The sequence below is a fragment of the Sebastes umbrosus genome, chromosome 21 (assembly GCF_015220745.1).
Source record: "Sebastes umbrosus isolate fSebUmb1 chromosome 21, fSebUmb1.pri, whole genome shotgun sequence".
NCBI classification, from domain to species: Eukaryota; Metazoa; Chordata; class Actinopteri; order Perciformes; family Sebastidae; genus Sebastes; species Sebastes umbrosus.
In genome coordinates this window covers 9,315,205-9,338,505 of record NC_051289.1, presented here as the reverse complement: position 1 = coordinate 9,338,505, position 23,301 = coordinate 9,315,205, and the positions used below count along the sequence as shown (strand labels likewise).

Genomic DNA, 23,301 nt, shown 5'->3' with positions numbered 1-23,301 from the left:
GGCGACTGTGGTCTGAGATTAGGAGGTTCGAAGCAGCCGAGTCAGGCCGTAGCAAAAACCCTGAGATTGGTTTCCACTCGCTCTTTGCATTGCACTTGACATTAAAGAAGAGGCAGATAAGGTCACGTGACAGACCAGCATCCTGCACAGTAAACTGTTAGGATTAGGATATTGGTCATAGCTTTACATGCTTTTTGAAGTCTTCTTTCATTGTGTTGAATCAGGTGCTAAATGGAATAGCGGTATATGCAACATGGGGGACTCTCTCCACTCTACTCAACCTGACGATATACTTGCAGTATCAGACAGAAACCTCTAGATGTGACTGTGCAATGCTGTCGCTGCTGCTGCTTCTGATGGAGCTGTTGGCCTGGTAAGTCTGTACTCCCCACTGCTTTCTGTCATTAAGCCGTCGCTGTTTTTCCTCTCCAGAGAGAAGATACATGAGCAAAAGGAAGACAAATCTTTTGTTTTTGTGTCTCTCTTTGCTCCCAGGTTCCTGTTAGAGAATTTCTACCTTGATGAGCATGTGCGTTATATTGTGACCATCTATCCCGTTGTTATCGTGTGGTTGACAGGCACCCTGAGCACTTCTGGCTCTCCTGGAAGTCACATTTACATCTTTGCAGGTTTGACACTGAGGGATATTAACACTACACACCTTCTTATATACTTTTGTTGCATTTCTCTGTACACTGTTCATTGATTCATGTATAGATATCTAATCTCCTTTTCCCTCTTCAGCTTCGATCCTGGCTATTTCCTGCGTCATGTTCGTGGCACGCATCGCCCTGGTCACATGGAAGCATCACAAACGGCCACTTTACAGTCCCAGTGAACCCAGTATGTCACCAGTGGAAATAGCCTTGAGACAAAGAACACTCTTTTTATGAATAGTAGCTTAGAATGTAAATACTATAATTCATGTGTTAATACTGAAAAAAAGATGAAAACCGAAACACTTGTACATTACACCTCTCATAAAAAACAAATCTGCAGATTCTTTAACAAATAAAAGAAAAAATGGAAGGAAAAAGGAAGTCATTCATGTTTTTTTAAGAATTTTTGAAGGATTTTTTTTAATAATAATGTTTTTTATGGAAAAAAAGAAATAACATTACACTGATCAAATGGTGAGTTCATAAGAATGCTAAGAAAGGGGAGTAATTTAAATAGTCAGAAAATAGAATACATGTTGTGAGGCACAGGGATATCAAAACTTTAAATCAAATAATTGTAAAGCCAAATAATGGCATAAGACAGTGTATTCCAAAGTAAAAAGTCAAGTTGTTTGGTTTAGAAAATGTCAGAAAATGCCCAAGATGACGTCCTCAAATGTCTTGTTTTGTCCACAAATCAAAGATATTCAGTTTACTGTCATAGAGGAGTAAAGAAACCAGAAAATATTCACATTTAAGAAGCTGCAATCAGAGAATTTTTACCCTTTTTTCTTAAAAAAAATACTCAAATCGATTATCAAAATAGTTGGCGACTAATCAATTAATCATTGCAGCTCTAGATTTATTTAAAAGGAGTCGACGTTTCGGTCACAAGGATCTTTCTCAAGATATAACCTCAAAAGAAGTATATTCCTACATGGAAATAAGATACAGTTTTTCTTCGGATTAAACAAACAACATATAACTTGTTAGAGAAGATTTTATCGCCCGGCTCTCCCTTGGCTGCTTCTGAAATAAACAACTTATTCAAGGCTGAAACTAAAAATTATATTTGTTTATAACCAATCAATTGGTTAGTGAATAAAATGTCAAACAAAATGTGTGAATAACATAACACAATTTCTCAGAGCACAAGGTCACATCTTCAAACTGTTTACTTTTTCTCAACCCAAGGTACAACAAGTTTATAGTAAAAGTACAAAGAAAAGCAGCAAATCCTCCCACTTGAGAAGCTGGCATCTTTGCTTCATAAATGACTTCAACTAATCACTTATCAGAATTGTTTTTTAATCGTTTTTATGTTAATCGACTCAATAAATCGCCTAATCCTTTCAGCACAAACGTATCCCTGTGATAAGTATCTCTGGTACTGAGTGAAAACTGTTAAGCACAATGGTATCAACTGAGGCGTCCTAATGTCAGCACCTGATGCACGCTGACCAATTACAGGGCACTGCGAGTGTAATCAAAGAGATACCATAAAATTGAACAGGACATGCAGCGATCCAAAGTCCAAAATATTACATTGCGGTGACAAATATTGTGCCTTACAGTCTCCTGAGCTGCAGTCAGACATTATGGAGAGGTCTGAGGTGTCTCGGCTCTCAGTGAAATACAGTAACCATGTAGTGATACATGCTGGGAGTGTCATCCTGGCTGTCGTCGCTCAGGTGATCTCATCCATCTTCTGTAGCCTGGCAAAGGACAGCAGCGTGCCCAATGGTGAGTGACACCGCTGAATATTTCAATCATTTAATCATGCCAGAAGATCGTATTCAGAGCTTTACAATGTGGGAATTGTTGTTTTGTAATATGATAGTAAATGTGTTGTCTTGTGTCATATGATATTGTGGGTTTGTTTTCAATCTGATGATGTTAAAGTTTGTAGGGGCTTGAAGCGAGCATGTTTACTTCTTACCTAAAGACCTTTGCCCTGACGGTCATGTCATGTCATTTCTGCAAGCTATTGACCTAGATCGAGGCCAATGAAACGAACTAGAACACACACACACACACACACACACACACACACACTTCACAATCTAGACTGACAGTCTGAAACATAAAATGTGATGTGTTTTGTTTTACAGTGCTTTTAGGAGAGTGTTCCTATTAATGCTCCAGCTACATTGTGTCACTGTCTTGACATTTCTAATATACTTTAACCAAGCATCAGTGATTTTGTATTATTTTTTTCTTGGCCCTCAGCTCTGTTTCAGACCTCATCCAGGAATGTGTCTGAGACCTTCCCCCTGGAGGTGACTATGGACTGGTGGTCTGACACTTACTGGATTATGGTTGACTTGTGGTCTAAGGCTTGGCTTTTGTATGCGGTGGTCAGCCTGTTTAAAAGGTAGCATGAGTGGTGTCTTTAAAGCTTTATACAATGCCAGAATAAAGTGAGGTTTACCAGAACTTCTATTATAATCCTTAAATGTGCTAAATACATGAATGGGAGCATTTCTATTGCCTCCGCACGGCTCTCAACACGGGCGACAGCTGACGGTGAAAACAACAGCAACACAGCAGACAGAGCTAACAGTGTTAGCCTGGGGGCGACCGGAGGGTGGGTGCTATGCTTCCACGACGGCGCTGTCGGGTCGGGATGGCGTTATCAGCTGTAACCGCCGAATGAGCACAGTGCAGAGCTAGCCAGTGGGGCACGCTCACATACACGAACATACACTAAAAGCAGGTGCAGCCGGTCTAGCTATGTCAACAAAGTACAGAGAAACTTGGATTACAACACACACACTTCATTCTCTGCTCAGGTAGATTTAGGTTTACAGTGCAACCAAACAAAGTCATGTTGTACGTATGCATATAAGCTATTAACAGCAGACTCCGCCACTAATGATGAAAACTACTATAGACCTTTTCAAATTTGACAACATAAACATTCTAATGGGCCCGGCAATAGTATTGCGTACTATTATTTTCATACTAAGGTTACGGACATACTAAAATATCTCACATTTGCAATGTTTGCAACTGTGAAACGGTCTATAGAAATATAATTACGGAATGTAAATACACTGAATGGCTATTGCTGACTGTAAATAGAATCAACAATGGGGTTTGATTTAATGTAAATCTCAAGGATTATAATTTATATTATGTGATCAGACTGTTATTATTTCATCTGCAGAAATGTCCTTGGTCCGGAGATCCACCCCCCACTATTTTATCTGATGTGGACCTTGCTTAACATTGCAAGGATGTGCAGCATGCCTCTGTGGTACAGACAGTAAGTAGCACCAATGCTCTTATACTGCAGCACACAAAGAATTAATGTGTGCACACAAGCAATCACAGCTGCTGTTGCTTTCCACAGCGATATACTTGGAGCCGTCATACTCGGGTGGATTCTGCCAGTCCTCAGCTTCTACATGCTCTACATGTCCCACTCTAACCTCAACAAGCACAAAGCCTGGCTCGCAATTAACAACCCTAGCGTGATTTCGTGGACACGTTACCTGGTGAGACCACTGAATTACCAAAGATCATTGTAGCAACATTTTATATGTATTCTGTAATAGACCTGCAATGATTAATCTTCAACTATTTTGAGTCATTTTTAAAGTAAAAAAAGTCAAAATTCTCTGATTCCAGCTTTTTAAATGTGAATATTTATCTAGTTTCTTAACTAAATTGTTGTCACCATCATGAGTTGTGTCCATAAATGTTTTATCATTTGTGGCAGACCCAGAACGGCTTGACGGTGTTCGCCTGGTGGACTCTCTTGAACGCTGTGGTGGGTCTTGGCGTCGTGCTCAAGTACAAAGCTGGTGTGCCGGACCCACTGATCAGCACCATCGTCCTCACCATAGTCTTCTTGTTCATTATAATCTGGTAAGGACAAAAGATTAAAGGAATGTCTCATTTTGCCTTCTGATTATTAATAAATGGCTGAAAATGTTGCAGGTTCATCCTACAGATCTTCCTGCTAACCAAGTACATGCGCTACACATTCAGCGCTTACGCCATTCTCGTTCTGGGCCTGGGCGCGATGTTCACCAGAAGCTATCGTGTCCACGACCTCGCTGCCAACACAGTCTATTGTGGTAAGATGTCCACTCAGAGTGCAGATGTTGGATCAAATGTGTCTATTTTATTGTGAAAGTTGACTCTGTCCTCTCTGATCTTTAGGGTTACTTATGCTCCTGATAACCATCATGAGCTTGATCCATCTGATCTCTGCATGTTTGCACACAGATAAGTCGAACAAACCTGTCGCCACGGAGCCCAATGGGACATTTGAGGGCTTTGAGACAGTCTGGCACACAAACCTCGGAAGTGACGATGTCAAGAAAGACATCTGCAAAATTTGAGTTCATGTAATAAAAGAAAACAATTAAATAAATCCACTTATGTGCACTTTACATTAATCACCAAGAGGGGGCAGCATATACTCACTTCACACTGAGAATGTGATATGGCAAACGCAGCTCTGTTGTACCAGAAGATGGCACAGTGGCTCAAGCTTTTATAGGGATTATTTCTATATTGAGCACATGAGTCAAAACTAAATTTCATTGATTAAAAAAAATTAAAATAAAAAGAATACTATCCAGTGTGGTTCATACTATTTTTTGTGTTTTTGAGGCCTAAATTGATCTCTGTCTTTGTTCAAAAATTAATGCACACTTTAACTTTTAATATAAGCTGAACCAGGGTTATAAAACCATAATAGCTTTGTTTTTTTTTACTCATAATCATAATTAACAACCATCAAAGTTCGTTAAAAACCCTCTCTGCGTCCCTCTCTGCGTCCCTCTCTGCGTCCCTCACTGTGTCCGTGACGTGATACAGCAGCAGAGATAATCACACATGCTCAAGTTTATAAGTGCCCTCTTTCTTGATGCGGCTTTAAAAGAACGGAATATCAAACATGCCCGATGGCTGCGAGCACGACCTTTGATGAGGATGCGGCGCTGAATAGAGCCCAACGTCTGATGAAAGCAGCAGAGAAAAAAAAAAGAAAAGGACAATAGGGATACAATGAATGTGTCTACGGATGGACATGCTGACCGCACAGCCGAGCAAATTGGTCTCCATCTACGGCATGGTTTTGTTCACTGGGACAAATACAGAAATTGAATGCAACAGGGGCTTTTTTCCCTTATTTCCATATAATCACATTGGTCCAGTATGGATCATTAATGATTAATTTATAACAAACTATATAAACCATAATGTTGCTTTCCTCCTGCTGTCAGTGAAGTGTTATTTTGGTGTTTACAGACAGACATTAGATTGCCAAAGTGCCTTCTGCTGTGGGGTTGATGTCTGTGACCCGGATCATAAACTCACATTGGCAATTTATTCGACTGCCTCATTTGGGGAAAATCCTGCAGAACGTTATTATCTCCGGCTTCATAATGCAGAACTGATTCGCTTTCAGGGTCGTCGCCGAAAAGAGGCCTCGTGTGAGCACACGGGAGTGGAAAATCACTAATTACAAATCAGATCACTGTAATTTAGTTTTGTGTATATTTTTGAGCAAGTAATTCTGCTTCCAGAAACATTAATTTTGATGGAATAGTACACTTGTTTGGAATTGAAGAGCTGCCTGCGTGATCATATTGTGGTTCAATAAGGAGGATTTCCCATTCAAGTTTGATTAAAACCTCTTTTTACACCTTAAGGAAATTTGTAGGAAAGTTTTAAGTTAAGGTGAAGCGATAAACTGATCAATTGATTGGTTTTAAAAGTGAATATTTTCTGGTTTTCTTGGTCTTGAGTGGTTTTGGACTGTCTTTTTGTACAGTATTTGACCAATCTTGATTAACAGTATCTTGATAAATCGTTGATTCATCTTTTAAGTAATTTTTAAGCCCAAATAGCAAAAATTACAGGTTCCAGCATTTTAAATATGAATATTTTTTTGATTTCTTGGTCTTCTATTATAGTAAACTGAATATGTTTGGGGTTTGGACTGTATTTTGGACAGTATTTTGATATTAATTAAACAATTTAGGTAAATATTAAGTAAAAAGTAGTGGTTCCAGCTTCTCAAATGTGAATATTTTCTGTTTTTTGTGGTTTTTAATGATAGTAAACAGAATATGTTTGGGGTTTGGATTGAATTTTCATAATTGATTAACCATTTAAATAATTTTTAAGCAAAAATGGCAAAGAAATAAAAACAAAATCACTGGTTCAAGCTTCTCAAATGTGCTTATTCTCTGGTTATCTTGCTCTTCTATTATAGTGAACTGAATATATTTGAGTTTTGGACTGTATTTTGACAGTATTTTGATAATAAATTAACTATTTACATAATTTTTAAAGCAAAAATGGCCAAAATGTACAGGTTCCAGCTTCTCAAATGTGAATATTTTCTGGTTTTCTTGGTCATCTATGAGAGCAAACTGACTGGTTTTACAGTATTTTGATAATTGATTAATCTTTTAAGTATTTTTTAAGAACAAATAGAAAAAAATTCACTGGTTCCAGCATTTTAAATGTGAATAATTTCCCATTTTCTTGGTCTTCTACTATAGTAAACTGAATATGTTTGGGTTATGGACTGTATTTTGATAACAAATTAACCGTTTATGTCATTTTTAAGCAAACACGGCAAAAGGTGAACTGGTTCTAGCCTCTCAAATATGAATATTTTCTGGTTTCCTTGGTCTATTATTATAGTATAAACTGATTATTTGGGGGTTTTGAACTATTTTCCAGACAAAACATGACATTTTAAAATGTCACCCCTGGGCTCTAGGAAATTATGACACTTTTTTTTTCTTTTTTTTGCCATTTCCTGGCATTTCATTGAACAAGTGATTAACCAATTAATCAAGAAAATAATCGTTAGTTGCAGCAACTAGAAAGTATGGTCATCACTTTGGAAAGTGTTACTGTATTAAAAGGGGAGAGGGATGAATTGGGAGCGTGCACTCATACTCAGATTAATACAGTGAAGCGGCTACATTGGCCCTTTGTGGTAATAACTGTTATTCAGATTAAACTTCAACAGATTTTTTTCTGAACTTCCAGCAGTAAGCAACTTCTAGTATTTCCACCCCTAACAACATGATGCATCAGCTTATCGGATTTAAAATGGCTTCATACCACGTTGGCTCAGTATTATTACAATGCAGCAGTGAAAGATTCTCCTGCAACAGCAGAAAATTAGATTCCACCCCGTACCATTTACCACCCAGTATCAGATTAAATCCAATTTCCTTTAGAATTTAAGCTATTCCCTGCCTGGCAAAACAAACAGTTCCATTTTTATAAATACCTACAACTGTTCAAAGTAATTTAAAGATGTCAGGTGATAGTGTGTGCTAAAGGTGGCTCCAAAGTCCATTAAATTGCTTCAGGGATGTGACTCCTGCACTGTGGTGTTATCACATTTTTCCTCCTGAGTACTGAGGCCAAATCCTCCCTGGAGTAAAACACTGGGGGGGAGAAGGCAGACGAGAAAGAAGAGACGGAGGTGTTTTACTGTCTGGCGGGTTTGTAATTGTTTCTATACTCTCCAAAGACCTTCTGCTCCATAAGAGAAATAACCTAGATATGCAAATGTGCATTCCCAATTAATTTAATTCATATAATTATGCAGAGAAAAGAGATTGGGTTGAGAAAAAGAAGTCTTACCTTGTGCCAAGTTGTCCTCCCACTCAACCCCCCTCACTCTGCAGTACAGCTAAATTAGAATATTGAAGCATGCTCGGCTACACAGATGAGCATCAATTATCTCTGACATTTTTGTGAGTGGTCTTAAGCCTTTTGAAATCAACAAACAGTGAGTTGGTGGAAGTAATCAATACAAGTAGGTTTAAATGTAGTCACTAAATGCATAAACATGACCTCACGACCCCATTTTCAGCGCTCTAATTTAAAATACAGCTTAACGCTGGCCTTTATGTTTGACCAAATTTCACCGTATGAAATTTGGTAATGTTTGAAGTCTCCCTGAGCAGAATTTATGCTTCATCAGCTGCACTCAATTAGAGTTTAATTAAAAGCTCTTTCAAAAAAATATTGATTTAAACTGACTGAACAAGTGTTTGTTCTGAACAGCTACTCAAAACAAATAATTTGTGATCAGAATCAATGATTCTTTATTTTCTTTGGTTCACTCTATTACATTTTCAGATAAAGTAATATCAAAATATCTTTCAAGAGTACGAGTCTGCAGGATTTATATATAAAATGACAAAAAAAGAGAAATTGTAATAATTCAGGCTTTTCTCATACACCTTTCGTAGCTATACGTAAAGTAAATGCACTGTAATTCGTATAATATCCACAAAATGAATTTGTATGTAAGCCTCATAATTGTGAACAAGTATAAAGAGTGGCAAGCAAGGTCAGGGTGGGTCAAAAAACCCAGTCTATCACCCAGCAGACCAGTGTCGATGTCCCGTGTAAAGCCAGAAGTCAAGATTGATTTATTTGTCACGAAACGTCCGTACTTAAGTTACGCCATTTCCGGTACGGCGTATCCAATTCCGGTGTAGCGTAACTTAACCAATATTTTTTCCTAAACCTTATTAAGTAGTTTTGTTGCCTAATCCTATCCAAGTTGCTTCCTGTAAAGATGGAAGACTGGAGCGGAAATTAATGCTGAACATTCATAGGAAAACGAAAAATGAGTAATAACTTTTCGTAAGCTATCATACGAACTGTTGTACGAGAATACATTGAATAATTATCTTTTTCAAAATATCAAAACTTTGAAAATCTGAACTGCCAACAGAAATTATGAACATTGTAACCATCTTCAGTTTATATGACTTTTTTTTTTTCTTTATTAAAGTAATAGATTAACTTAATTCACTCACTCAGGCGGGTTTCATTCTTAAAGGTGCTAAATGCGAGATTGGGAGCATTTCTATTGCTTCCGCGCAGCTCTCACGAGCCAGTGGCTCGTAGCTAACGGTGCTAACAGTAAAAAAAAAACGGCAAATGTGCTGATAGAGCTAACAGTTTTAACCCTGGGGGGGTGGAACCGGAGGGTGGGCGCTACGCTTCCGCGACAACGCTGTCAGTTGTATGAGTGCAGTGCAGAGTGGCGGCCATGAGCTAGCCAGTGGGGCACGCTCACATGCACAAAAAGGCACGCGTGGCCGGCCCGGCTATGTCAACAAAGCACAGAGAAGCTCTGATTACAACACACACAGAGGGCGAGCTGCTCAGGTAGACCTTACTCCTCTATACCTTTATACAGCAAATAGTTTTTTGCTGCCATATTAATGCTCTGGATATCGTATAGAGCACCTTTAAAAAAAATATTCACAAAAATATGTGCATTAATAACAACAAATATTTACGCAAAGCATAAAAAAGAGATTTCAAACATTGTTGAAATGGTGTTTTATGACTTATTAAGTAACTTTAAGCAGGTCAAGCTTTAGTTGTAAATAATCCAACAGTTTTTTTATAATCTGTTATGTATAATTTAGGTAATACATTGGCTAATTTCTCCGTAATATTATGGTTTCAGGCATCTGACAACTTTCATTATAGTAAGTAGGCCCCACAGTATACATAAACTACGACTATGATGAACGAGTTTTGAATAAATGCATTTATTGGTATTCAGTAAGTGCTGATAGGGCAACAACAACATGAACGAGCTTGACATACATTTTCGCTGGAAGCAAACAAACTCCAACAATCCTCGATATTACAACTGTGGCACAGTGATGCCAATTAGCTCGGTGAGACAATTAGAATATATGTAAATGCTTTGAATTAATTAATCCCAGGACACTGTTACACTAATTAGCTGGTAATCCCTGACTCCTATTGCTCCATATTTAAGACAAACCCACTCGGTCCAGATTTGGGGACAGCAGACACCAAAGAGTGAAATCTGTAGGAATAATTATCACCTTAAATTGATGATTTTTTTTAAACTAGATCTGGCTAATTAGTGGTGGTGCTTTTCTGTCAGTGCAGATGAGCATTGATGTAGTCTTCTAGGACGCAAGGCAAACCAACAAGGAACTTGTTGATGTTAATCAAAAGATATAGACTTTCATTTACAGTTGTAATTAAAGGAGTAATAATTATAGAGAACACGGTTCTCTAGAGATCTGTAAATAACTTTAAAAAGACAGAACTATAATTCAGTGTGTCATGTTTAGAGCAGAACAGCTGATGATTGATCAAAAACTGTCTACAGATGTTTTCCACATCTGGATAAACTGCTTTACTTACTTATATTACTGGATAGTTCTTAGACTACACTTATTTATGTTAATTTGACTGGTTCCCTCAGTCTTTCTTGCATTTAATGTGCCTTGTGTGCACTAAGTTTGCCAATCCCGTATTGTATAACTGTCACGCAATGTGTCAACACAAATTAACAAAGCCTGTTCCCTTTTACTGCCATTGTACACGGTGAACAAAGTCATTCTGACTCTGAAATGTAAGATTGGGAAAAGAACACCGAGAGGTTTATGAGGGGCATGTCAACAAGATGCATAAACCAAAGTGCCTGCAGATAAAAACACTGAAGATGGCTTGTGCTTGACATGCTGTGAAATACAATAACAAAAAGAGAGTTTTGAGAGTGCAGTCTAGTTTCATACTTGTTTCTGAAATATTGAAATCATGTCAAAGTACAAGGACTCTTCATGCACAACACAAACAAGTGTTTTCACTTATTTGTGCGTGACTGCTATAACATCACAAACGGAAAATTGCTGATAACGTGGAAGCTGCCATGATGATTGAATGCCAATAGGAAAGATAATCTTCACTGCTTCTGTAACTGATATCATATTTGTCTGGTACTAAGTAAAGAAGTCTATGACCAAAGTTATAGAGTCTGGCAACTGCACAGTGATGCCAAGCCAAGAAATAGTCCAGCAAATAAGCTCCCATAAAGTCACAGTTTGACATTTTTACACAGACAAATTAAACAAATGAGATATAATGTGGTAATCAGGCGGCAATCTCCAGTTCTGAAAAGTGAAGCCAATGCCGAAGTGCCTTATACTTGCATTCTTTCTAATAGCCAGCAGGGGGCGACTCCTCTGGTTGCAAAAAGTAGTCTGATTGTATAGAAGTCTATGAGAAAATGAGCCTACTTCTCACTTGATTTATTACCTCAGTAAACATGGTAAACATGAGTTTATGGTTTCAATCGCTAGTTTCAAGTCTTCTTCAATACAGCATTATGTTAATTTAGAAAATGATGGTCCCATTCAAAGTCAAATAGACCATAAAGCAGGGTAATCTTTAAGGCGTGGCTACCTTGTGATTGACAGGTCGCTACCAGAGCGTTGTCCGGTCTGGGAGTTGTCCGTGATTTTGTCTTACAACTTTAACCCTTTCGCAGTGTGTTGTCAGTTCATGAACATTAATTGTAACATTTTGGTCGCCTAAAAATGTCGTATTCAACGTTCAGTTGTACTTAGCTTCACCCTCTCGTGTCACTTCTGGTTGCAAGGAACCAAGATGGCCGAACTCGAGGCTTCAAATCTGCAGTCCACAAACCAATGGGTGACGTCATGGTGACTACGTCCATTTCTTATATACAGTTTATGGTGGTAATTAGTGAGTTTAAGAGGTGTTAGTTGGCAGATTTATTCGCTTTCTGGCAGAGCTAGGCTAGCTGTTTCCAGTCTTTGTGTAATGCTAAGCTAACTATCTGATGGCTATATAGTAGCTTCATATTTAGCATACAGATATAAGAGTGGTATCAGTTTTCTCCTCTAACTCTCAGCAAGAAGGTGAATAATCTTAATTCTTAAAATTTCCAACTACTACTTTAACTGTAGATGGATGAATCTAAACCTCTCACATGTTACGAATATTAAAGTCATAAACCATATTGGAGCAGACTTTCTCTTCTAACGAAATGTTAGCTTGATAAGCAGATGACCATCAGTACGTACTTAGAGTTGATTGTAGCAGCATAAACCACAAAACAGCCACTCAGCAGTTCAGATGTATTACGATATAAACAACAGTAAAGCATGCTGCCACATAAAGCCACCGCTTTGAGTTTAAATATTTATCAAATGCTTGGCTGAGAAATAATTTCTTGTGGAAAAAATGTGACTGTGACTTTCTATGCATTGCTGAGTTTCCATTAAGAAGCCATTCTTACGAGGCAATGGTTATCAAAATGGGCTGCGTGAGCAATACAATCATGTTTATATCCCTCAAGCTAATATATAATATTACCCTCAAGGGTGACAATAACCTCCAGCTAAATCGGTGCCAATTTTATGTTGTAACTTTTCAAAATTAAACTTTATCTTGTATTTAACAACACAGGCCTTTTTTATTTATTGTTTACAAGGTTTCTAAATGGAAGATGGTTCTTAAAGTAACAGTGCGCGAGTGAGTTTTTAGCACAGCATTAGCAAATACATGAAATGTCCCCACATGATGTCACTGCTAATAGCATGAGAACACTTAGCACCTTCAGGTGGTTTACCAGAACTATATTTAAAAAAAGAACATAACATCTAAGAAATAATTTAGGTAATAGGACAGTACGTTGAGATTGACATTGAGTGAGAAAACTTATTTTTGGTCTTCCCATGGTCTTCAGGAGACTCAAATGATGCTACTTCCTGTTGATAATGTGACCTGTGTAATGTGTCAGGGTAACAGGACAGAGTGACACGATGGCGACATTAATAAAATGTGTATTTTATTGAACAATGTCCGATGAGAACATGTATTTCATGTCTAAATTGGAAATAGAGCCACACAATAATACGAAAAAATAAGATTTCTGAAGGATTCTAATCATATTTCTTGGTGAAGTGGAGTTAGAGTGGGGACCTGCTAAAATCCTATTTTTCAGTGTTCTAGGTAGCTTTTATTAAGGGTTTACATGATGTATCTTAAAATTGCAATTAGGACAAAGGGCAGGACACTCTGCTTGATAATATAATGTATTATACTGTACAGGTACTTTTCATGCATATTTATTAGGGCTGTCAAAGTTAATGCGATAATTACGTGTTAACGCAAATTAATTTTAACGCCACTAATTTATTTAACGCATTAATGCAACTTGCGATATTTGTCATTGTTTTGTGTTGTTAATTGATTCCCATAATAAATATATACATACATTTTCTTCAAGCAGAATATTTGTCCACTCCCAGTGTATTAAATATTTGACAAATCTCCTTTTAAGGTACAGTTTGAACGGATAAAAAATGTGTGATTAATTTGTGATTAATTGCGATTAACTATGGACAATCATGCGATTAATCGCGATTAAATATTTTAATCGACTGACAGCCCTAATCTTTTTTGATGTAAAGAGCTTCTTGCACAATCCCTTAACCAAATATTTCTTTAAATTATATATATATATATATATATATATATATATAAGTCATATATATAAAGTCATTAATGAATTCCCTGGCTTTTTGTCTCCTCTTTTAACTTATCAATAAAGTTGGGAAAAGAATTATGAGAATATTTCTGACTGAACTGAATTTTTCATTCCAACTATAAGTAAAATGCATTTCCGCTAAATGCTCAATATGTTTTTACATGTTAATGTATTTAATTAATGTCAGGGGAAATATTTTTCTACAGCTGGAGGGAAGTGGAAGCTGTGTGTGAGTTAAGGAATATGGTAAATAGCACTTTGTATAAGCAAATGCTATTTTGAAATGCAAGTGCTGCAAGCTGTCTCAGTATGTCGTGGTGTTTAATTTAAAATTCTATGTTATGTACAGTCAAATGAGGATAAAAATAAAGGATGAAACTATAGACATATAGTCAAAATCTCAGCTCCAGTCTACAAGTCAGACTGAGGAAGAAGACACCTTCCTAGATTAGACGTGTCACTTCTGACTTCATATTAGGCTGACCAACAGGGCAAAGCGAGGATAGTTATACCCTCATTGTTTGGTGTCTAGCGAGGGATCAATTTCAAGTATCTGACTCACTGTACCCCAAAGGTCCAGGGTCTCTGATTGCGGCAAATTACAGATTAAAGGGCCCTTCATACTGTTACACAAGTGCTCCCGGCACACTGGCTGCTGTCTGAGATGACATGTGATTCACGGGGATGGGATGTGTGTGTGTGTGTGTGTGAGGGGCAGAAGGCTCTATCGCTTCCCCGCACTATTTTTATAACTGAGTGAGGTGAGAGGAGGATTGGGAGGAAAGTGGCCAAGGCGCCAGACACGTGAAAATGAGGGGAAATCAACATGCCCTGACAGTAAATTGTACTCGCACGTGTCTCCGTTGACGGACACAAAGATGATAAAACCTCATGGTGTAAATTCAAAGAGCTTCCCGGCTGCAGCAGAGCAATATTAGATGAGTTATTGTAATTCTAAACCACACTACTTCCTCATTCTTGCACTTGGAAATGCTAATGTCATTTTAAAGAAATATGAAGCCTCAGCCTGTTTTACCTTGGCCGGTCCCTAGGAACAGTAGATGGATGGCTCCTCTCACAGTTTCCTGGCACATGACCTTGAGTTCTTTATTAATTCCCTTATTTTTTTTAGGGCAATACCTCGGGCTATTCACCTAACAGATGAGTCAGGGGATTACTTGAGGCATAAGATCTGAAATTAGACAATTTACAGTCAAAAGGAGCTCATTAACTATTTCAATTAAAAATTCCTGTTGAAGAATAATTAAATTAAAATGATCAAATTAGCTTTTGTTTCATGTGTGAGCTACTCTTTTCAATTATTCAAAGGGTAGTAGTTATTTAAGGTATTTAATAAGAGGAGTCTGGTTAACATCAAATCATATCAGAATGGTTTTAACATAAAAAAATGGCATTAACTGAATCCATTCCACTCTGCCTGAACTCAATGCCAAGTAAGAAAGACGGCACTTTAAAGCAGAATAGATTATCATACAGAATAATCCTATGGTGAAGTTGAGATGCTTTGAAAAGTGATTTACGCTAACTGGCATTTAACCACTTAGAATTAAAAGCCTTTATTCATGAAGATGATAAACTCATCTGGAACAATTAGATTCTCCCTGGAGAGCGTAAATTATGATCCGGGTTCATTTAAGGATACAAGACATGTGGATTCATGTGTTGACAGACGTCTTTAATGCCTTTCACTCGGGGAGTTAAGTGACCAAAGATTCACAACTCATGCACTGACTCATTGTGTTTTGAAATGCATTGCACTCAATGTGTCATCTTTGGAAAGGTGTGAATAAAGAGGCCAGAACATCCCTCCCTGACTGATATGCAGTACATGTACTTATTCAATCTTACCTTTCAAAATATGAATATAAATTGACAGATATCAGTAGCAACCAGAAGGGGGGAAATTCATTTTAAAAGCATCTCTGGGTCAGATTCCCCCAGTCAGTTTTGCTTGTGCGAGGAGTCATAAACAAATAAGCTCAGGGAGAAAAAGTGCCGTGTACTGACAGTGATGTTGACAGCAACACATCATGTAGCTTTGCACTAACAATCTGACCATTCTTCTTATATTACTCTGAAAAGTGTCTTCGGAGGAAAGAAAAACATTCTGTGATTTACAGCAGCTTGAGATTCTTCTAACATAACAGGCCACTAACGTATTTCCAGTCTTGGCAAGTTCGCAGCACCCCGCGGGGGTCAGAGCAATTTATCAAGATGATTGCTGTACAATAAGGACACCTCTGTCCCTCACATTATGTGCAACGCCTAAAAACCAGCCAAACGTTTCAGGGGAGATGAAAGACTGTGTGTGTGTCAATAACAACTTCAGGGAGGAAATAAAATGCCATTGCCTATTTTGTAGGTATTCGGTCACAAACAGAGGATGGTAAATGGTAAATGGACTTGCATTTTATACAGCGCTTTTCTAGTCTTCCGACCACTCAAAGCGCTTTACACTACATGTCAGCATTCACCCATTCACACACACATTCATACACTGATGGCAGAGGCTGCCATGCAAGATGACAACTTTGCCCATCAGGATCTAATCTGAATACTCGTTGACACACTGATGTCTATCCCTTCGGGAGCAATTTGGTGTTAAGCGTCTTGTTCAAGGACACATCGACATGTGACCGGAGGAGCCAGGGATCGAACCACCGAGCCCGGACAACCTGCTCTACCGTCTGAGCCAAAGCCACCCAGTGGGCAACTCCAGGGTTCGAAAAGTGAAGCCAAGTGCCTTAAACCTGCATTCTTTCTAACAGCCAGCAGGGGGCGACTCCTCTGGTTGCATAAAGAAGTGTGATTGTATAGAAGTCTATGAGAAAATGACCCTACTTCTCTCTTGATTTATTACCTCAGTAAACATGAGTTTATGGTCTCAATCGCTAGTTTCAAGTCTTCTTCAATACAGCATGATGTTCATTTAGTAAATTATGATCCCATTTAGACTCAAATAGACCATAAAGCAGGGTATGCTTTAGGGCGTGGCTACCTTGTGATTGACAGGTCGCTACCACGGCGTTGTCCGGGCTGGGAGATGTCCGTGTTTTCGTCTTACAACTTTAACCCTTTCACAGTGTGTTTTCAGTTCATGAAAGTCAATTGTACTCTTGCTAGTTTCTCAAGATCACCGACCCTGCCTTTAAGAGAAAATGCTAAATTAAACAATTGAAATTTCTCCTTTAAGCTTCAGTAGCAGTATATTTTTGGCATAATTGGGAAACAAATTCCATAATAACCTTTCAGCATATTGTAATTCAAGTGTTCTGACAGAAAACTAGACTTCTGCACCTCCTCGTTCTGTGTTTTCAGGCTTTAGAAAATCCACCCCGTGATTGGAGACTTTGGCCAATCACATGTCATTTCATTTAGAGAGCGTTCCTATTGGCTGTGCTCCAGCTGGTGGGCGGTGCTTGGTATTTCTTCAACTGATCTCAACATGGCTGCTGGGTCACAAACTTTCTCCTTTTACAGCTAAACAGTACACTACAAGATGTTTCTGAAAACATTTGAGGAGAGAAATAGGCATTAACAGAATATTGATTCATATTTGATCAGAGCTACCTAGTTTGACCGTTTGGTCGGAGTTTGCGAGTGATTGACAGCTGCTCAGAGACAGCAGCTGAACAGCAGACTCCAGATCAGCTCTGACTGGTTGTTTTCCTCCGGTCTGATGCCATTAGGAGCACCTGAGAACAGCGGAGGACACAGAGGGACATGATTTTTTTTTCAGACTACCTGTCCCATGCACTACTGTCAGGATATAGTGACCGTTTTATAAAAATAACAGTTTTTTAATCATATTTCCTCCACTGCAGCTTTAAAAAATAAACAGCCATGCGTGGGGGGATGGAGGAACACGTTGTAATCCAATAAAACAACATCATTACACTGCAGCCTCTATGACCACGCATGCCAAAAACTTGCTGCAGTCTTTGGCATACACACTGTACCTGAGGTCATTGTCACTTTGAGTCAACCTTGACAGATATTTTTTTGAGCATATAGTACAAGTCGTGAGCATCATTCATATGCAGGGAATTCTGCTCCCTGATTACTCTGCTAACAGGCCATCAGAGAGGACCTCCACCGCTCCATCGGCACCATTTATTGAATCTCTCCTTCTTTTCCTTCATCTACTGGGCCGGTGCTGCTTGCCTCAGCACATCACAGCCTAACACCTTGCCTGTGTGAACCTACTCCTGCTTCGCTGACACACACGCTGACGCTCTAATTAGGTGTGGGTGGTACAGAGCAAACGGATATCATTAACTGTCAGGGACATGAGAGTAGAGCTTAACGTTATCAAGCTTGTCGACAGAATTTGTGATAGTTTAGCCCTTTATCTTCTATGCCACATTTAGCCCGTCTACGGCTGTCAATCGATTAAAATATTTAATGGCACTTAATCGCATGATTGTCCATAGTTAATCATGATTAATCGCAAATTGATCGCACATTTTTTTGTCTGTTCAAAATGTACCTTAAAGGGAGATTTGTCAAGTATTTAACACTTAACATGGGAGCGGGTAAATGTGCTTGCTTTATACAAACGCGTGTACATTTATTATTGGAAATCAATTAACAACACAAAGCAATGACAAATATTGTCCAGAAACCCTCACAGGTATTGCATTTAACATAAAAAAATATACTGAAATCATCACATAAAAACTCAAGCCCAAGAGGCAACAACAGCTGTCGGTGTGTCCATAGATCCCATTTTCACCCCTTTGAAAATGGCTGTGCCAGTTTTTCTCGACAAAATTTAGTGCAAGTTTGGAGCGTTATTTAACCTCCTTCGCAACAAGCTGGTATGACATGATTGGTACCAATGGATTCCTTAGGTTTTCTAGTTTCATATGATACCAGTATCTTCACTCTAGCTCTTAACTTCTGAAAGATAAATTGCGTTGTGCATTAAATAAATTAGTGGCGTTAAGACAAATTTGCGTTAACGCGTTATTATCGCGTTATTATTGTGACCTAACCCCGTCACATTATTTATTGTTGTTTGGATAAAATCCCATTGAAAAAGTAAAAAAATAAAACATCTTACATATGCCCTTTCCTACTGCAGCAAATACTTGTAAAATGGCACGTGAAATTAATAAATGTGACGGGGTGTGTGAACTCTCCTAAAGACCAAATAAATCATGACGCTGCTCCAACTGGACAATTTTTAGCTTTTAGCATGTACAACACGTTCCCATGTGACCTTGCGGGGATCATAGAGCAAACAGAGGGTGCACTAATATGAAATTCCAATGATTCTCTGTGCTTAACATTCAATCACTCATTGCACAATTACCGCAGGCTAGACGCAACGCTGAATTTATGTGGCAGGTTTACCAGCAAAGTCCTGGAGCCAAGACCACATCACATTTCTCTCTGTGGTCATACTCCAGTTCAAGTTGTAGTTGCTGACAGTGTTGAATTCAGGTAGTAACAGGGAATAATTGATGACTGGCTATTTATGGGGATGAAAGCAGCCTGGCGGGACAAGGTCAGAGATGTGATTTACATCAACGTGCTGAGGGAAAATGAGAATAAAAAGACCCCTTTGCAGCAGAGGAAGTGTGCATTTAGTACGAGTAAGGTGAGTCACAGCTGCTCCAAACAGGACACGGTGTGACACAGAGTTAATTGTTGAGCTTGATTAGTGCTCACACTTCCTCCTTTTTTATTGTTTTTTTGCAAAAACAAGACTACACTGCTATAAGCCCTTCTAGTGTTTTCATCTACTGCACTGTATTTTCATCACTTAACAGCTAAACAGCTGGAAGCACAAGTATGTCATCTGTTTTAATAGGGAACACTTTGCACTGACACTTTAAGTGGGTTGCATTAATGCCTTCATAGCCCTATAATTAGCAAGACACAGTTTCAATAAGCAGGTTATTCAGCAGCGACTGCACAAGCTAAGCTGATTTGATTTTGTGCATCAGCATCACCTGTATGAGGCAGTTAAGTTAAGGTGGGAGGAGGGATAACGGGGATGCAGGGAAAGGGCCCTACAGCTACTCAAATGTTTCCCTTGAGCAGGGGATGATGTGATAAACGGCAAGTGTGCCTATAAGTGTGTGCAGCTACATATTTCACGGCTAGTTACCAAAGCACACTCGTCCTCTTTCAGTAGATGTTTCAAACAAATCCCATGGATTTGGAAGAAGTGAGTGTTAACACAAGTGACAATTAGCTAAACACTCATCGTACTTTCCAAGGTTGTGGAGTAAAGGAAGTGGAAGGTGTGCGGTGTGACATTCACACTGCAGTAGCAGCTGTAAAGCCGAGCACATGCAGCGTTTTAACACGGGACTTAATGCAGTTTGTGGTGCTACGATGATGGCAATGAACAAGCGTCCCACAGCGTTGGCAATGGTCTGAAACCACAACTTTCATATGGGCTCTTCTCATTCATCATCAGTTACTTCAGGGATTCATAGTGTGTCTGTGATACTGAATAATCAGTTTATAGTCAGGGCATTGCTCTGGACTGCTGCTGTGTCATATTAGGATAGCTGGATGTTACCTTCAAAGTCACTGGTGGACTTGGAAGGAAAAAATGCTGCAAAAGTGTCCTCTGGCTGCCCCCGATGGTAACATGACGCATGAGAGAAAAAGTGATGCAGCTCAAAATAGAGAAAAAACAGTGCTGTGTTCTCTAGTGTAGGGTGACCATATTTTCAAACCCCCAAACTGGGACTCTTAAGTGTACCGCACAATCATGCACGTGCACGTGTATGCACATATGCACGCACCATAGGCTTATTCATCTGGATGGGGGGCAAATTATCTCAGCACTTAGCACACCAACCGGGCGCAGCTTTCAGCACCATGGACAGCGCTTCAGGAGACAAAAAATTATGTTTTGTCTCCCAAAATCCAAACATAGTTTATTTGTATAATAACACGAGTAGACACAAAACACAAGGATTAAACACAAGGTGTTTGTCAGTGTGCACAAGCGGCTGCCGGCTAAATGGCTGACTGTGACGCATTCACTGACAGCTGTTGTATATTGCCATCTGGCCGTCTTAATATGATCTTTTATATCGGTATTTCAACTGCGCGTGACCGAAAATCTACTCTTGCAATGTTTGCAGAACACAGCATTTTCGTTGCCGGGTATTTCACTAGCAGCTATACCTTGATTGTTCTGTCAGAAAGAGCATCATAGCAACAGCCTTGACAACAACACCTTGGTTGATTTACATGTATACAGATAACTAAGTGTTGAATTCAGATGCATGGGGCATTGTTTATGTTTTTATATTGGGTTAATGAGTTGGACAGAACATGATAAACATCTATGTAAGCGCTGAAAACAAGTATGATATTATTATTATTATTTTACTTGTGGTGAAAATTGGGACATTTTAGTGTTTTACAGACAATCCCGGGAAAATCGGGACGTCTGGTCACCGTACTCTAGGGTGCCATTTAGCGACTGTATGCAACACACCAGGCGTTCAACTAACTCCAATGTAAAACCAACTGCGGCAATAACCGACGGTCGGAGTGTTGTAGGGTTAATAGCGTGAGAGTCCAATAAGGGCAGGTCGGAGTGGTGGTGGATGGGTCAAACAAAAACAACACTTTCAACCAAGAGGCCGCTGTTCGTGGGCCGTGTGAAACTAAAAGTAACATTTTGGTCACGTCAGTCATTAGTCATGTGACTCGTTAGTATCATCAGTCCCGCGAGTCACGTGAGTCGCTAATCAGTGACGTTAACGTCAAACATGACCGTTTTCTAAACCTACCTAAGTGGTTGTGTTGCCTAAACCTAACTTCCTGTGAAAATTTATTTTGAAAGGACACTATGCATGTAACGAGCGTACATTGATACACCGTCCCTAACACGTCCAAAAGTAACACATGAGGGTTACCCCGTGTGTCGTCTCTGATGCTGAGGGGCACTGAGAATGTGTTGTCCAGTGGTGAAGACGCGATGCAGTGCCATATAGGCTGCCCTGCAGGCTAGAAAATTAGTAAGTTAACAATTATAATGTTAACACAAGTTTGGAACTGTTTCACCATAAATGCATCACAACTTTCTGCACTCTGGTACCTTTTCATTTTTTTCCGCCCCTGCCCTTCAGACAGCCTGAGTCCGCCCCTGTACACATAACAGCCCGACATCATAGAGTCTGCCTCCCTTCTATCCACATCCTGGTCTTCATATAGCTACAGGTTTTTTGCTGGTGAAGGTAATTAACATTGAAAAGCAAGATAGTTTTGTTTTCAACATGAAAACACCTTGTAAACAGCTTTGCTTAAACAGTCACATTGTTCTATTTTCTGAGTGTTATTTCAGGTCAGGGAGCAACCAGACTGATGATTTAATTAAATTAATAATCCTGGGAGGATTAGCTCAGGACAAAGGATGTGTCTCACTGGAAATTCAAAAATAAAGCCCAACTTGATTACAAGTTGCACATAGCAACACTCCTGCTATACTTTGCACAAAATGCGCATTAATCTGCAGGACATATATGGAAGTTTTTATTGTACTTTATTAGTTGTAATCCACAGAAGACATTACACAAATGTGTACCATGATCTGAAAATATTTCACTACCCACAAACGTATTTTTGTATTTGTGTTGGTACCAATCGGACACAATTCTGTAAACAAACAGGAGGAAAGTTGCAAATGTCACGTGGCCCACAAATGCACAGGAAGCGATCTGCAAATGCGCAAATATCATTCAACATGTAGAAATAGATGCACAAATATGTAGATATCACTTTACATCTAAACATTAAAGTACGTATTTACAGAGTAAGTGATGCGTATTTGCAAATTGCCCTGTATTTTTGTGAATGTGCACTTTACACAACACAAATACAAAAATACATGTTTGTGGGTAGTGAAATATTTGCAGATCATGGTACATATTTGTGAATTGTCTTCTGTGGGTTACAACTCTTATCTACAGATCTGCTGCAGTACCAATCGGCCAAATTCTGTAAACAAACAGGAGGAAAGTTACAAATGTCATGTGGCCCACAAATGCACAGGAAGCGATCTGCAAATGCGAAATAGATGCACAAATGTGTAGATATCACTTTACATGTAAACCTTAAAATACGTATTTACAGAGTAAGTCATGCGTATTTGCAAATCGCCCTGTATTTTTGTGAATGTGAACTTTACACAACACAAATAGAAAAATACATGTTTGTGGGTACACTGTAAAAAAAAGTGTAAAATAACGGAAATTTTTCGGCAGCAGAGGCGCCAGAAAATGTCTG

The 23,301-nt window shown here is 38.9% G+C and overlaps 2 long non-coding RNA genes across 2 annotated transcripts in view; one reads left to right on the top strand and one right to left on the bottom strand.

Moving 5' to 3' along the window:
• Window positions 1-720: 720 nt before the first annotated feature.
• Window positions 721-23,301, bottom strand: part of LOC119480819 — a 34,408-nt gene continuing 11,827 nt past the window's right edge. Inside the window, exons 2-3 of the long non-coding RNA XR_005205013.1 lie at window positions 4,386-4,529; window positions 721-865 (exon numbers count right to left, since the gene is read on the bottom strand). This is a non-coding gene — a long non-coding RNA (uncharacterized LOC119480819). The remainder of the gene's footprint in view (window positions 866-4,385; window positions 4,530-23,301) is intronic.
• Window positions 4,112-5,785, top strand: LOC119480817. The gene is made up of 4 exons (XR_005205011.1): window positions 4,112-4,250; window positions 4,384-4,532; window positions 4,605-4,744; window positions 4,830-5,785. It is a non-coding gene; the product is annotated as an uncharacterized LOC119480817 (long non-coding RNA).